Source organism: Colius striatus, chromosome 2 (genome assembly GCF_028858725.1).
Source record: "Colius striatus isolate bColStr4 chromosome 2, bColStr4.1.hap1, whole genome shotgun sequence".
Taxonomy (NCBI): Eukaryota; Metazoa; Chordata; class Aves; order Coliiformes; family Coliidae; genus Colius; species Colius striatus.
The window spans coordinates 57,060,309-57,076,551 of NC_084760.1; the positions used below are offsets into that span (position 1 = coordinate 57,060,309).

The 16,243-nt window shown below is 41.0% G+C and overlaps 1 protein-coding gene across 5 annotated transcripts in view; it reads left to right on the plus strand.

Annotated features, from left to right (window-relative positions):
* The window catches only part of NCOA7 (nuclear receptor coactivator 7), a 96,275-nt gene that overhangs the window by 28,041 nt on the left and 51,991 nt on the right, over positions 1 to 16,243 (plus strand). The window lies entirely within an intron of this gene.

Here is a 16,243-nt window from a genome sequence, read left to right on the forward strand (position 1 = left end):
AACAATGACACCTATAGCAGAGAGGTATTATGAAGGATAAAGCAAAAGTAGCTAAAGAACAAGTAATTTAGTGTTAAGGAAGACTCGGGCTTTGTCCAAGTTGCTTTAGTATTGAAGATTATATTTTGAGGCCTTTCTAAATGCTGTCTGCTAAACAAAATGGAAGGCCACAAGAAGCTTTCACCAAAGTCCTTGACATTTTATTTAATGTGTTTTGCAGCTTTCCCATGTCACCTGTGGCTATTCTTTTCTAAAAATTCACAAGGGCAGTGTGCCTTTTATGGGCACAGGACATTAGCCAAGGGTCAAAAAGACCTGAAATCAGTTCTTTGTTGTAGCACTTACTTGATATGTAACTTTGGGAAAATAATCTGTCTCTTTACTGCCTGGCTTGCATCTTTTTTCATTATGTAGGTTGCAAACTTAAATGAAGTTTGCACTCTAAGCAAACCCATTTATGATTTCTACAAGAATGTCCTTGCAGACCCTGAAATCACATTTTAATAGAAATTAAGGTAGGCCAGAAGGTAGTATGCTCAATTTACCGTCAGATACATTGTCTGTGGGTGAAGTCAGGGGCAGAAGCAGATTTTAGCCTAGCATGTAGTCTAGCATGCTTCCTCTAGTAAATAGGCATAACAGCATCCTGCAGATGAATGGTTTGAATGTTTTACATTATGACCCATGTAAGTATCATATGAATACCTTAAAATAACAGTTGCCTTATATTGCCTTTAGTACAGGGGCAGATCTAACAATGTCACTACCTGGTTTTTGAAGCTTTTTAAAATACAGATTTTCTAATCCTGCTCCATGATAATTTAATGCTTTGATTTTGCTGTTCCTTTTGGTTGTTTTGTATTTTAGAATCTGTGAACAGCTGTTCTCTCCTAAATTTAAGCACCTAAGTTTAGTAAATTTTGGCCTTCATATTGTTTTGTTTGCTACTTCAAACACCTTGTTTTTCTTGCCAGCTTGGCCGTATAGCTAAGAGCAACCTCAGATGGTTCTGCACACATGCAGCCCTGTACTTCCATTACTGGCTTTTTCCCTTTACCTTTTATTAGCATTATGTACCCTTTTATTACCATGATCCTTTGAGCCTAACATAATAATAATATTTACAAAATCCAAGTGTATGTATAGTAAACATTCTTAGGAGACAAGGACTTTCCTGTGCACCTTTATCTGAGTCTTGTTACTTTTGTCTATGATCAGATATTCACACGAGAACACTCTACTGCTAACCAAGGAAGAGAATGGGAAACGGATTAGATATTTTTTTGCCAGCAGGAGGGAAAACTGACAAGAAAGTGGGGAAAAAGCACTCTGCCTTACCTGGTGCTGAGAATGATGATCCTGTTTATATCCAGGTTAGGAAGGAGAAAATATATATATTCAGTGCTGATCACAGAATCTTAAGGGTTGGAAGGGACCTCAAAAGATCATCTAGTCCAACCCCCTGGCCAGAGCAGGACCTCCTAGAGTAGGTCACACAGGAACTTGGCCAGGTGGGTTTTGAATGTCTCCAGAGAAGGAGACTCCACAACTCACCTGGGCAGCCTGTTACACTGCTCCATCACCTTCACAGTGCAGCAATTTCTTTGGAACCTCTTATGTTCCAGCTTGTACCTGTTACCCCTTGTCCTGTCACTGGACATCATTGAGAAGAGCCTGGCTCCATTCTCCTGACGCCTGCGCTTTACGTATTTGTAAACATTAATGATATCACCCCTCAGTCTCCTCCAAGCTGAAGAGCCCCAGTTACCTCAGCCTTTCATCATAAGGGAGATGCTTCACTCATCTTGGTGGCCCTGCGCTGAGCTCTCTCCAGCAGCTTCCTGTCTTCCAACTGAGGGGCCCAGAACTGGACACAATATTCCAGATGCAGTCTCATGAGGGCAGAGCAGAGGGGGACGAGAACTTCTCTCGACCTGCTAACCACAGCCCTTCTAATACACCCCAGGATGCCATTGGCCTTCTTGGCCACAAGGACACATTGCTGGCTCATGCTCATCCTGGTGTCCACCAGGACCCCCAGGTCCCTTTCCCCTACACTACTCTTAAGAGTTCATTCCCCAGCCTATACTGGTACATGGGGTTATTCTTTCCCACATGCAAGACTCTATACTTGCCCTTGTTTAATTTCATTAGATTTCTCCCTTCCCAACTCTTCAGCCTGTCCAGGTCTTGTTGAATGGCAGCACAGCCTTCTGATATGTCAGCCACTCCTCCCAGTTTAGTATCATCAGGAAACTTGCTGACAGTGCCCTCTGTTCCCTCATCAAGGTCATTAAGGAATATATTGAACAGTACTGGTCCCAGCACTGATCTCTGAGGGACTCCACTAGAAACAGGCCTCCAACTAGACCCTGCTCCATTGATGACCACTCTCTGCTTTCTTCCCTTCAACCAGTTAACAATCCACCTCACTGCCTGGTCATCCAGACCACACTTTCTCAGTTTTACTGCAAGGATGCTGTGGGAGATGGTGTCAAATGCTTTACTGAAATCAAGATAAACCACATCCACTGCACTACCACCATCTGTCCACCTGGTTATGTCTTCATAAAAGGCTATCAGATTGGTCAAACATGACTTCCCCTTGGTAAAGCCATGTTGACTGTTCCTAATGACCCTCTTGTCCTTTAAATGTCTGGAGACAGCACCCAGGATAAGTCATTCCATCACCTTTCCAGGGATGGAGGTGAGGCTGACTGGTCTGTAGTTACCTGGCTCCTCCTTCTTGCCCTTTTTGAAGACTGGAGTGACATTTGCTTTCCTCCAGTCCTCAGGCACCTCTCCTGTTCTCCACAACTTACTGAAGATGTTGGAGAGTGGTCTAGCAATGACTTCTGCCAGCTCCCTCAGTACCCACAGGTGCAACCCTTCAGTGCCCGTGGATTTATGTATATCCAGACTGCTCAGCTGATCCTTAACCCAGTCCTCATCAGCCAAACAAAACTTTTCCTTTAACCTGACTTCCTCTGAAGTCTGGGGCTCCTGAGGACAGTCTTCAGCAGTATAGACAGAGGCAAAGAAGACATTAAATTCTTCTCCCTTCTCTGTATGGACAGATAGTTTTAAGAGAAATACAGGAATATTAATGGAAAACTCCACTCTTTTCATATGAGGGGAATGGTTATTGTGTTATCTGTGATTCTGTAATAACAAGGACAAAGTCATGAACTGAACAATGTTGAGATGATCCCTCTTTCTTTTAAGCTCCTGCTAACAGAAAACCAAGTTCTCTATTAGAGGAGCAGGGGAGCATGTGGGCTTGAACAGCCGGACGAGCAGCAGCCTTGCTACCCTGCCATTATCCCAAAATGTCTAACTTCCCATCAGAAGATGGCTTCTGGCTTTCAGATGTGTGGAATATTGGCCCCTCCTGGACAGCTGATAGAGGTGGTGCTCAGTGTCTGATTGGTTCTGCTAGTAATTGTTGGAAAGGTGAACTTGAGAACCCCAAGATACTTATAGTTGAGTGTTGACAAATTAGCTCCTGAACTACTAGAGAGGAAGCAAAATTAACATGAAATAACTGTCTGCATCTCTGCCCCTCAAATTAAATGTGATAAATAAGCTGATTTAAACATTTATCCTTTAAAATATTAAATATTCTGCTATGAAAGAGCCACTCCACCATCATATCTTTCCATTATGGATCTCCGTAGTCCAAGTGCCTCGGTTTTCCTGAGTCTCTTTCATTCTATGCTGCAAGTGAAGCTGAAATAAAACGCCCACCATCCATGTTTGCTTCTTACCAAATGCTCGTTTAACCACTGTATGTTACGGTAGAGGACTTATTTTTTGCCTTGGTTGGCAAGACATGAAAAAGGTACTTTTTCAAACAAAGAAGAAATTTCCACAAAACTTTTAAAAGACCAATTTAGATTGCTTATGCAGATAAGATGTTACAGCTCGTAGGAGTTTAACAAGCAAGAAGTAAAAGAGTAACACGCAAGCATAAATTTCTTATGCAATAGGTCCTTATTTAAGATTACTATTCCTACTTGAAGATTATTCTGTGTAGTTAAGTTTTCTTGCCTAATTTCTTGCTCTTCTGTTGACTTCTGTGTCATTAGCACACAAATGGACCAATATTACTCCAGCTCTTGCAAAGAACAGCCTCTTCTTGCTGTGAAGTCTGTCCTGGTATCCAGCTGGTTCAAAAATAAATAGTACAGTGTAATATAGATATACAGTGGCACATCTATGTATATTGAGTCTCTGACTCTACTGTAACATTTGGTGCTTTTTATTGTGGCTATGTGTCCTTGAACACTGGTACAACTTGCCATTTCCCTCTACCTGTATTTCCTTTATCTTCACCCTTTATAGAAGGAAGAATCTCTTGGTTTTCCCCTGCCTGTTGCTTACTGTCAAGTTCAGAGGTATTTCACCTCATGAAATGAACAGCAGAACTATTCATGGAAAGAATTGCCTTGAATATGAATTGGTAACCTGGAACGCTGAAAGTACAGCTTGAAACTGGAATTGCTTTGTATGTGCTGTTGTGTGAAACTGAATATATTTGGACAAGAAGTTCTAGGAGATGAGAAATAGCAAGAAAAGAGTTTAAAGAAAAAATGACAGAAGGGACTCTTAGTTTCAAGTTTTCTGTGTGCCTCAATCTTCCTCATTGTTAGTTACTCAGCATTTTCCATGCTTTATATGATCTATGTCAAATATCTCTCTATTACTTTCATATCAGAAAACAACAAATAAATAGTGTGTTAGTTAAAAAATGTTACTTTTCAACAAGTCACCAGAGGTGCTTACCTTAATTTTATTGAGTGGCTATGTCTCCAATTTATGATGACCTTATTCTGAACAATGCTGTATAAAGATGAATCATAAAACTGATACATAACATTGAATGATGTTTAAATAGCTTCCAGGGGAATTACAAATTTTAATTCTCAGTCTTTTTTTTTTGGTCATCATGGAGAGCAAGATTTCTAAAGTCAAAGATTAAGTGCTTGAACTAGGGGAAAATATTGTCATTGGGATTTAGGTGCTTTTGTGTTTATTGAATTTACATTGGTGGCGTTACTAACCTTCTTTTGAAAATAACATAAATGTCTGGGACATGCTCCAAAGCCTATCTGAGTAGACAGAGACTCCCTTTAGCTCCAGATTGCTAATACTTTGTCAGAACCTGAAGCAAGTTTTACAGCCTGATTTTCATCTTGTGTTGCATTATAATGTTACGATTTAATGGAAATAAAGGATTTCACAGTGTGTTTTAATTTAATTTAGATTCTTGACTTAGATACCTAAATTTACATTCATACAGATTAAGATTTGTGGATTGAAATCAAGACTTAAAAAGATGTGTAGGAGTGTTTAGTACAATCCTGATTTACTTCTTACCAATTTCTAATTTACTGCTTTTTTTAAATTCTAACTATTTTTAGTACTTAAAAATAAGTAAAACAAACCATACAACATGTGGTATACAACATTAGTGGTTTATGACCTAACCTTAGCTTTCCTTTTAAACATTCACAACCCTTGGCAGTAGAAATCATTAATACCTAGTTGTTGAACTGTAAGCAACTAGATTCTGGAAAGCTTAGCTGGAGAAAATCATATATGCTTGTCATATTGTTATAGTCTTTTCCTAGTCTTTGCTGTTGGCTGCAGGATGTTGACTTGCACAGACCCTTGGTCGGAGGCACCATGGTCACTCAAGTCAGCCTTTTGCATGATACAAACTAAAAGGTTTATAATCTTCTTGTTTCGATTGTTTTGTCTTTGTTCTGAATTATTCCCATATTCAGTATTTGTATGCTTCATAATTTTTTATTCCTGTGTCTATTAAGACATAGGAAGGTGGTGAAATGAGACAAATGCAGTGAGCACAGAAGGAATGCGTGGAAAGAGAGGATATCAGTGGTGACTGTGAAGGAGGGAAACCCAGATAAATAATATATGCACAAGTACACTTTCTTGAGGACATCTTTTGAACCTGAGCCTTTGTCATAGGCTTTTCTGTTATGTGCTTTTCTTGTTGGACAGACTTCTTATATACACGCAACAGGCTTCAAATGTTAGGTGCTTCTCAGATCACTTATTTCTCCAACAGTCATCTCCTTGCAATTGTTTTTACTCTGCAGAGCCAAATGTTGATGTTTGCTTAAGTTTCCTGTAGCACCCATAATTTATTTTTTGCTTTTAAAAGGAAAAGTTTCCACACATTGTTTTTAAAACAAACCATCACGGAGATTTATCTTGGGCGTGAAGAATAGTCAAGCCAAGATCCTGGAGATGCTTAATTTTTTTTAAATGACTCTAGGAAGTAATACATCATTTCAGCTCATCTGTATAATGGAACTTTCTTAGCTCTGCTTCCAGGCATATAAACATTACCTCATAATCCTGTTATTGAAACTTAAAAACAGTATTGCATTTTACTCATATTGTTTCAAGCAATAACATGTATGCCTGAGGTATTTTAGTTTCTGAGAAAAGGCTGAAGATATCCCTATTTCAGATTTATGGGGTGCAATGGGTATTATTTGCTCAGTTATTTAGGAGTGTGTGTGTAGGATAATTGATACTCTATGTTAGATGTCGAGAGAAGCCATAAAATATTTTCTGAAGCATACAGTATCATAATTTACCTTCCAGTTACTTAAAACTCAGATGTTCCAATGTTTTTAGCAGACTTTCTGCCTGCTGCTGTGTAGGTTAGTATTTCAGCTGACCTTTTGTAACTGTTGTAGTTTTTAGACATTGAAGAATGTCTAGAATTTCACAACAGCACAAGGAGCTTTTGAGTAGAGCTTTGGGAGGTTGGTCAGGTCCCTCAGATGTTCAAGACACATTGTTCATTGTTCATAAACTCACGATTGTATAGGTAAAAAGTAAGAAATTTTTCTTTTTATCACAGATGTAAACTTGGAGAATAAAAATTGGGGTGAAAAATGGACCTGCTTTTTCTGAGAAGTGTTGCAGTGAAAGGGAACAATCTGTTTGGGAACTGTATCTTCATCTCATGTTGCCATTGCTTTCTGAATTTTGAGGTTTTTATGTTATTAGTCGTGTAATTCTGTGGTGCAGGATGAGAGTGAGCAGAAGAATCTGGCTTAACATCCTCTACTTAGGCTGCGAGTCTCACATCATTATTCCCAATGTGAGTGCTTCCTCTGCAGCCTTGGTTCTTTCCAGTGCTTTCATACTGAAGAGCAGTAGAGTCATTTAGGGTTGAAGAAGAATTTTGCTATTGGATAACAGAGTTAATGAAAGAATTTAATAGGGCCTTGAGGCTTTCTTCGGGGTTTATCAAAATTTTCCAGTAACAGAAATGCTATTTATGGAGATACAAAGCTTGCATAAGATGAGAAGCATGGTTAATTTCCTCACCCATTCCCTCTGCATGCAAAGTGAGACTGGTTAACAGTGTAGGCTCTACTTAAAGAGGCTTTTTTTAAGGAAGAGAAGAAAGGCAGAGTTTCATGATGTTCTCAATTTCTTTGAAGGTTATATTGCAGGACATACAGAAGAAGAATTTCTCTTTATTAAATCTTCAAACATACTGCCTCACACCAGTGATTTCAGAATTTTCATTAACCACCTTGCAAGATACATATAAGGCTGGTTTGTTAAGGCAGCAAGCATACAGTTACCTTATATTTGCTTTTCCCAAAGGGACCTTTGGGTGTCTCTTATCAGCTTTAAAAATGAAAAAAAAAAAAAAAAAAGAAACTTATTTAGCCTCCTTTTTAGAACATAAATAGTTACAGGATGGACCTTTTAGTGTAGGAGTCTGTGCAGTTTTGATAAGAGTTACCATTAACATAGTTGTAATGTATTTTGTCTTCCTTCCCTTCCCTGCAACTGCATTATGTCAGGCATACAGGGTGTGCTGGAGGCTCCTGGGGGGCTGTGCCATTTGCCTTTTTGTTCTTGGATTTAAAGACATATCTTAAAGTTTGGGGGCTTCTCCTAAGTAATGCATGAAAGGACAAGAGGAAGTGGCCTCAAGTTGCAGGAGGGGAGGTTTAGATTAGAGATTAGGAAGAACTTTTTCACTGAGAAGGTTGTTAGACACTGGCACAGGCTGCCCAGGGAGGTGGTGGAGTCCTCATCCCTGGAGATATTTAAAAGACGTGTAAATGAGGTGCTGAGAGAGGTGGTTTAGTGGTGTTAGGTTAGTGTTTGGCAGTGTTATGTTAGTAGTTGGACTTGATGATCTTAAAGGTCTTTTCCAACTGAAATGGTCTATAAATCTACGAAAAGATGGCTTTCTGGATAGTTGAAATAGAGACTTTCTACTGTTGTCTATAGAAAATTTCTGTAGTTACTTTTAAAAATTATACTCTGTTTCTGTAGTGTCTGCTAGTCTTGTCTCTTCAGCCTCCCGGACCTCTCTCTTCTTCTGCTCTTCAGACCTACTATAGAAAATTCTGCTTAATCCCAGTGAATTATTTTAAAATTAAGCTTAGCTTAAATGCTAGTGTAAAATTAGCATTAGGACTTGGCAGATATGTGGTTCTCCAGTCAATTTTAAAGTGATGGTGTGTAAGATGCTCGTAGCCCAAAAGAGGTGGTCCCTCTCAGCCTTCTGTTTTTGCCATTTATCTTACAGATAGCAGAGCTGCCATCAAGGAGCTGCTCCAGAAGCAGACACAGTTTTCCTTAAGTGACATGGAGGCACACACTTAGAGAGGCCTAGTGCTACTGACTTTTTGTTGATACTGTTAATCATCACTTGCTTGTGGCCTGAGAAATAACAGTTATCTTCCCACCTTATGACAGCTACCGTGATAAGCTCTCTTGTGCTTTGTATCACATGCTAGTAGGGAGTGGAGTGTGCAGTATTTTGAGAAAGAGTCATCATTGTGAAGTATATTAGAGTTTGCTAGACTGAAGAAAACTTGGATTGATAAGCAGCTAGATGTGCCTCTTTAGGGAAGGCTGCTGGTGTTTCTGGCCCACAGATGACGGTACCTGCCTTTTATCTGCAGCTGTGATTCTAGAATTTTTCCCATTTGTTTCTTTAGTGTGCTGTACTACATTAGATTGTTGGTTTGGTTGGTAGGTATTTCTGGTAACAGTGCATCATGTTTAAAGGGAAATATATGAAGGATCCCTGCAGGAATCTACTTTTGGAGAGTGTTAGGTAGTTTTTTTCTCCTTTGACTAAGGGACTGGCAAGCATTATATAGCTAACTAAGGGGATTCTGTCAGTAAGAGAGAAAAAGTGCTGTGGATTCTGCATGGTAACACTGGATGACTGTGCTTACACTGTTTGTGAACTATTAGTTGCATGTTTTGCAGTTTCTGCTACGTGCCTGTGGGCACTGGGCTCCCCACTTCTGCTTCTACCAGGAAATGAGGGGTTTTCTCTCTTCCCTGAGGCTTTGGACAGGGTAAGAGACTATGTGGCTATTCCTGATGTATTTAAATTCCCTGTGGTGCCAGGCTGGTAAGCTCTCATACCCTTAGCACTAATCCAGCTGGGATTTGGAAGGGATTTCTCCCCACACATCCCTGCTCCTGCCAATCTGATTATGGGGAGGTAGATTGTAAGTGTAGGTTTATGATGTTTTCTCTCTGTCCTACTTTGTAGTCTAGCCATGGAGTGTTGCCTAGGATCATCTAAAATGTAAGCATTTAGGTTAGCTGTGCTCTAAGCCTCTCATACTATTCCATTCAGGCCTATGGGATTTGTCCTGTTGATTTATGTGAGAGAAAATCCCAAGGACAGAGCAGAACTGGTTAGGAATTTGTGGAGGAGGGAGAGAATTGCCCTTGTACTGGAAAAGTTTTGTAATACGAATGGGCGACAAATCAGCTCTCTGAGTGTCTTAATGCACTCAGTATTTTTCTGGCACAGAGAACTTGTATGGCACTTCATATATTGATAATAAGCCCAGGTTTCTACCACTGTTTTTGGAGTGGCTGCTTGCATATCAATAGACATAAACTTAACATTTAGCCAATCACAGGTAAACTTAGTTTAAATATATTTTATGTTTTAGACATAACAGTGCATTTCTCTCAGCCTCTGGATTTTTGCTTTCAGTAATGCTTCTATAAATACATGGCTTCAGAATGTTAATCATGTGTTTCAATTGGACAGTCTTTAAAATGAAATCTCTTTAAGCAGGAAATTTATCTGTATATTCAATATCTGTGTTAAAAGATGATGCTTTTCTTTCCACCTGGACCATAGCAGGTGCTGCAGGTAGTAGTTCTGCTTGCCTGTGGCTGAGAAGGGATTTTTGATATTACAGAGATGTTTTGTGTTATAAATGCTGCAAAAATAAACCCCTTACTCTGTTTTTTTCTCCTGGCAGTCCTGCAGAGTATCTTAAAGCTATAGCGTATGACTCTGATCGTGTGAACTGATGCATTTAATTTATATGAAGAATCCTACCGTTATGTTTAACAGAACAGTGAAAGCTATTTGTAGGAACAGAGCTGTAGAAAGGGTAGTAGGAGCAGGTCCAAGTCACTGCAGCTGCAGGGTGAAATGCCAGGGCACAGGAGGTGAGGGAAATCCAGCAGCTCCCCATCCCCCTGCCATGGCAGGGGTAGGACCCTGCATGTCTCGGAGCTTTTCTTCCAGCCATCCCAGAAAGGAAAGGGCAGAGGGGGACAGTGGCAGGTGTCAGGACAGGGTGTCACAGAGCCATCTGTCTTATCTGGCTCTGGCTGGCTGGATTTGCTAGGAGGCTGTTGCCCTTGAACACAGCAGGGGACTGAAGATAGCTGGTCTACTTCTCCCTGCCACCCTCCTGCTCTGCTTCTGTGAGGTAGAGCCAACACTTCATCTCCCAGCCATGCTCAGCCTGGGTGCATGCAGTTGCTGCCAGGAGGGAGGCCAATCAGTTTTAAGCAGAAGGGCTGCCTTTTAAGATCGAGTTCAAAAGCACTGTAACTTTCTGGTTTCTTCAGTTTAATATTCTAGTTCAGTGTGAACTCAATTGTGGTAGAACCTTCTGGACTCATGGAGTCCTATGAATGTGGAGATGTAGCAGAACCTCTTGTGTCCTCCATTTGCCTCTTATTCCATTGTGCTGATGGAGGGCAAGATTTATTTTTTGCCTTTGTTTTTCACCTGTGGTAATTGCTCTTCTTCAAATTGTAAATGTTTTAATCACATGGTTAAAGTTTCAGCTGAAGAGCAAATGAAAAAAATAAAACTATTTTGCAATCAAAAAGAAACATGCAAACCACAGAGAAATTTCAAGATGTAGTAATTGGCTCACATTTTATGTCTCACGGTAAACATAATGGAGGACTTGCTACATGTGTAGCACATGTGTAGTACACTTGCTAGTGTAATGGTAGGGCTACTGAAATATACCAGACCATGCCAAGTACTGATTTTAGTGTAAGGTAAATGTATATAAGAAGTTGCATTGGTATATTTGTGCTGTGTCACTGTCCTATGTAGGGGAAGCCCTACTCTGTCATCTTTATAGTTAATAGTTAATTTTTAACCTTGGTATTAAAAACATGGTGCCATATTATTTTGTATAGAAGCATTGATGCAGACACCTCCTCTAGGTGGAGGGGGATTATCGTTCTAGCTTATGAAATATTGTATGAGACAATATCCCTCATTATTGCAAATGCTAAAGCTACAGATTCCTCTTTTTCCTATCTGTTAATCAGCATTGTTGAGTGCTTGTTTGAATTGTAACCCATGTAACAGGATCTTCATTATGCTTGGGCATTTCCTCTTTTGTGTTGAGTGAGTGTCAGTTAATGGGAACTTTCTTCAGAAGGCACATAAAACTGCTCAACAGGCAGAATAAGTTACCAGTTGTTTGGGGACAATGAATGCAAACATAGAATGGAGACAGACACCTGGTCTGTTAATTGAGATTTGTTTTTACAATTTCTCTGAAATACTTTGAATAGAACCTTTTTCCATTTGTGTCTCAACGCATTTTCCTGTAAATTTATTCCCAGTCGGAGGAATTTGCAACTTGTTTGTAAGCGTGTGCACAGCATCTTTTATGTTGCAAGCTCCAGATGAGATAAACCAAATCAAGAAATACATGGTAGCAGTTGAATAATTCTTCTGTCATCATGAAAGATAGCATTTAAAATCATTGGGTTTTGTCCTGGTTTAGGCCCATCTAGGAACGAAGAACCATCATGGACAGGGAAGGCACAACTGCCACTTACAGTCCCAAGCAAAACAGACAGGACTATTCAAATTGGGGAAGAAAACACAAATTAACTTAATCCACTGCCAACCAAACTGTAAAACCCAAAAATATAACAAACAGAAAACAACATAGTACAGTGACGAAGAGCACAACCAGCCCTTAAGGCCACCTTCTCCCCACCCTTCCCCACTTCCCAGGCTCAGAGCCCCAGTCCTGATGTCTTTATCTCCTTCTCTCCCCTCAAAAACTCAGGGAGGCAGGGAATGAGGGGTCTTAGTTGTTCTTTTCCTGATGACTCCTGCTGTTTGTGTCGCCTCAAAACAGACAGGCTCCTCACTGGTTCTCCCTGCTCCAGCACAGGCTCCCTGCGTGGCCTCTCAAACGTGCATTCATCCCAAGGGCTGCAGCTCGTCTCTGTCTCCTGTGTGTGTCTCTGGGGTCCATAGGCTCTCCAGCATGGCCTGAGCCATGGCTGCCTCCTCACACAGTCTCCTGCCCGTTCGGGTGCACTCAGCCAGAGCTGCTGGTGGCTCTCATGCCTGCCATTGCCCTCCATGGGTTGCAGAGGGGTCTCCAGTCCAGCATTCTTCCTTCTCTGACAATGGAGTCTACATGGTCGCCTCCATCTTGTACCCCTCCTCTACCTTCTCTTCCAGCTCAGGTTTCCCTTCTTAAATAGTGATGGCAGAGGTGCCAGTTTGGCCCAGCTGAGCTGGAGGTGGATCTACCCTAGAGCGAGGGAGATGTTTCGAGAACTGCTTACTGGGACCAGCACTACAACTCCCTTCCTCCTGTTAATAAGCAAAAACTGTCTCCACACAAATATGTGACAGTTTTTCTTATTTTTTAGTTATCTTTTTCTAATCTCAGTCTTTATTAAGAAAATTAAAAATTATATGTTTTTCTCTGCTTTTCTTCAAGCTCCTTTTTTTACATCTTAAATCTGTAGTTTCATGCCATATAGAATGATGCAATGATGCATCATGCAATGCTTTGACATACAAATGCTAGTTTTCAAAATAACTTCTTAAATAAAAGCAAAAGCTAATTCAGACAAGTACTTTAAATTTCAGTGCCACCTCTCTCTAAGATAGCCCTTTTAGTCATCATTTAAAGAAATAATTGAATTTTTTACTTTGCTTCAATCACTGACTTCTTGAACATGGCTACTTTTGCATCCCTCCAACCTTTCCGGTCAGCAAAGTCAGCCAAGTAACTTATCTTACCGAGTTGAGTCAACTTCTTCAATATTTAGATCATCTTTGTGAAAAAGACAACAATTTGTTAACTTCCCTGCTGGTACTGGGAGACGTAGAGACACCATTTCCTTGCTTTTTGCATCAGTGGAAGCTTCTTGTCTCCCATCTCTAGCAGGGCAAACTTTCATGAAGATTTCCCATCATCAAGCACATTTTTCTGGATAAGTGGGAAGAAGCTGCCACAATCATTTCAGTGCTCCTGTCCAGAGGCCTGTTGGACATGATATGACCTGTGTCTGATCTGGCTTTCTGACTTCTTGTTTTTGCTGATCTCAGCCTAATGTTACAGAGAACAAACAGGGTTGTAGCTTGATAAGCCCATTGTTCTGGGCAAAGTGCCTTTTTGATCTGGCACTGCTACTTGAAGGAACAGTCTTGTCTCCCTTTTTGGCATTCACCTTTTTGTTCATAGAAACAGTGGCACAGACAAGTGGGATCTAATGGGAGAGTGATCTGATTGTGAAAAGTTAATTTATATATGGCCCCTTTTGATAGATTATATTTAATGTAGATAATTTCTCAGATCTGGTCCCTATGGAGCTGCAACAAATGCTTGTGTGCAAGAATGGGGATGATTCCTGGGGACAGGATCAATGATGAACAGAGAGACAGATGCCTGCTTTTGCTGACGAAGCTGGCTTAAAACACTTGAGTGACATGACAGTCTTTGAGCAAAGTCTTCTTTCCTTGAATAGTACCATATTCCTCCTGAATCTTAGGGGTTTTCTGTGTTTTTTACCCCATTACCACTGTGCTCACCATGCTTTATCACTGTGCTGACAGGGACTAGTTGGGAATGCATAAGAATGAAAAAGTGAATGCATGCGGATTCCTTCATGAGTCTTCTCACAGGTGTATGGGCTTCTAGCAGTTTGCAGTATTGGGTAGCTGCTGAGAAGAAGAAAAAATCCCAGACACAAAACGAGCTCTATTCCTATGGCTGTTTTCCATGGCCCTTTATAGACCTTACCATGATGAATTTTCATAATTGCTTTTTGTATCTGATCATGCTGGGTTTGCCAATGACATACTTAAGCTATTTATTTTTAGCTGCTTTTGACCTTATCTGAAAGTATTTATTGAAAGAATTTAATGGGGGGCCCTTGGTACATCTCATATAAGGCATAATGTAATACCTTTACAGAATCCCAGAATATTAAGGGTTGGTAGGGACCTTGAAAGGTCATCCAACCTCCCTCCAGTCCAACCTCCCTGCCAGAGCAGGCTACCTAGAGTAGATCACACAGGAACTCGTCCAGGTGGGTTTTGAACGTCGCTAAAGGTTTTTTTCTGGAGGTGAGTTCCAGCTACGTTACCGCTGCCTGATCTATGGCACAGGGCCTGTGGATTTTGCTTTAATTGACCATTGACTTTCATCTGTTGTTTTGTTGCTTTATCGTAAATGTTTATTGCCCTTTGAGTCACTGAGTGCTAAATTTCCTTCCAACTGTTTTCACTCAGTTTAATCAATACTGAATCTGGCTCTGTGTTATCAGGAAGGTTTGGCACTTACCTGATCTCAGAAAGGGAGAGTATAGTGATGACAGTACACTTCATCCCCCACAGCTCTTTGTGTGCCCCGTCATCATCTTCCTTCTTTTGTGTAGTTTTCAATGCTTTCTCTTTATTTCTTTATATTAATCAATTACTAAATTAAAAGGGCCTTCCTTTTTTTTTTTTGTCAAGGTTCAGTTTCTTGAAGAGTATTTGAGTCAGTAGTTGGGGAGTTTATCAAAGTTTCAGGGAGAAATTGAGATGTGTTTCAGCCAACATGATTATCACTTGCTTATTTTCCTTGTCAAATAGTCTTAGTAGTTTTAATATGGTGTGACTCTCATATGCAGACTCTGTGCAGCTTCCCTGTAACATGCCCTCCTTTGCCACGTAACTGCAGTTTCCTTTTACTTAGAGTTTCAGACAGCTGATAGGACAAGGGTGGTGATCAGTGGCACAGAATCGGTTCTGGGGCCAGTCTTGTTCAAGATCTTCATCAACGACCTGGATGAGGGGACAGAATGTACCCTCAGCAAGTTGGCTGATGACACCAAACTGGGAGGACTGGCTGATTCCCCAGAAGACTGTGCTACCATTCAGCAGGATTTCAACCGGCTTGAGAGTTGGGCAGAGAGGAACCTCATGAGGTTCAACAAGGACAAGTGCAGAGTCCTGCATCTGGGAAGAAACAACCCCATGCATCAGTACAGGCTGGGGATCAAACTGCTGGAGAGCAGCTCTGCAGAGAGAGACCTGGGAGTCCTGATTGATAATAAGCTAAATATGAGCCAGCAATGTGCCCTTGTGGCCAAGAAGGCCAATGGCATCCTGGGATGCATCCAGAAGAGTGTGGCCAGCAGGTCGAGGGAGGTTCTTCTCCCCTCTCTACTCTGCCTTGGTGAGGCCTAATCTGGAGTCCTGTGTCCAGTTCTGGGCTCCTCAGCTCAAGAGGGATAGAGAACTTCTGGAGAGAGTCCAGCACAGGGCCACCAAGATGATCAGGGGAATGGAACATCTTTCATATGAGGAAAGGCTGCAGGAACTGGGGCTGTTCAGTCTGGAGAAGAGGAGATTGAGGGGTGATCTTATTAACATTTATAAATATCTAAATGGTGGGTGTCAGGAGGTTGGGACATCCCTTTTTTCTGTGGTAGCTAGCAACAGGACAAGGGGTAATGGGATGAAGCTGGAACACAAAATTTCCACTTAAACATAAGAAAAAACTATTTCACTGTGAGAGTGAGGGAGCCCTGGCACAGGCTGCCCAGAGGGGTTATGGAGTCTCCTTCCTTGGAGGTCTTCAAGACCCAAGTGGACATGTTCCTATGCGACCTGATCTAGGTGAACCTG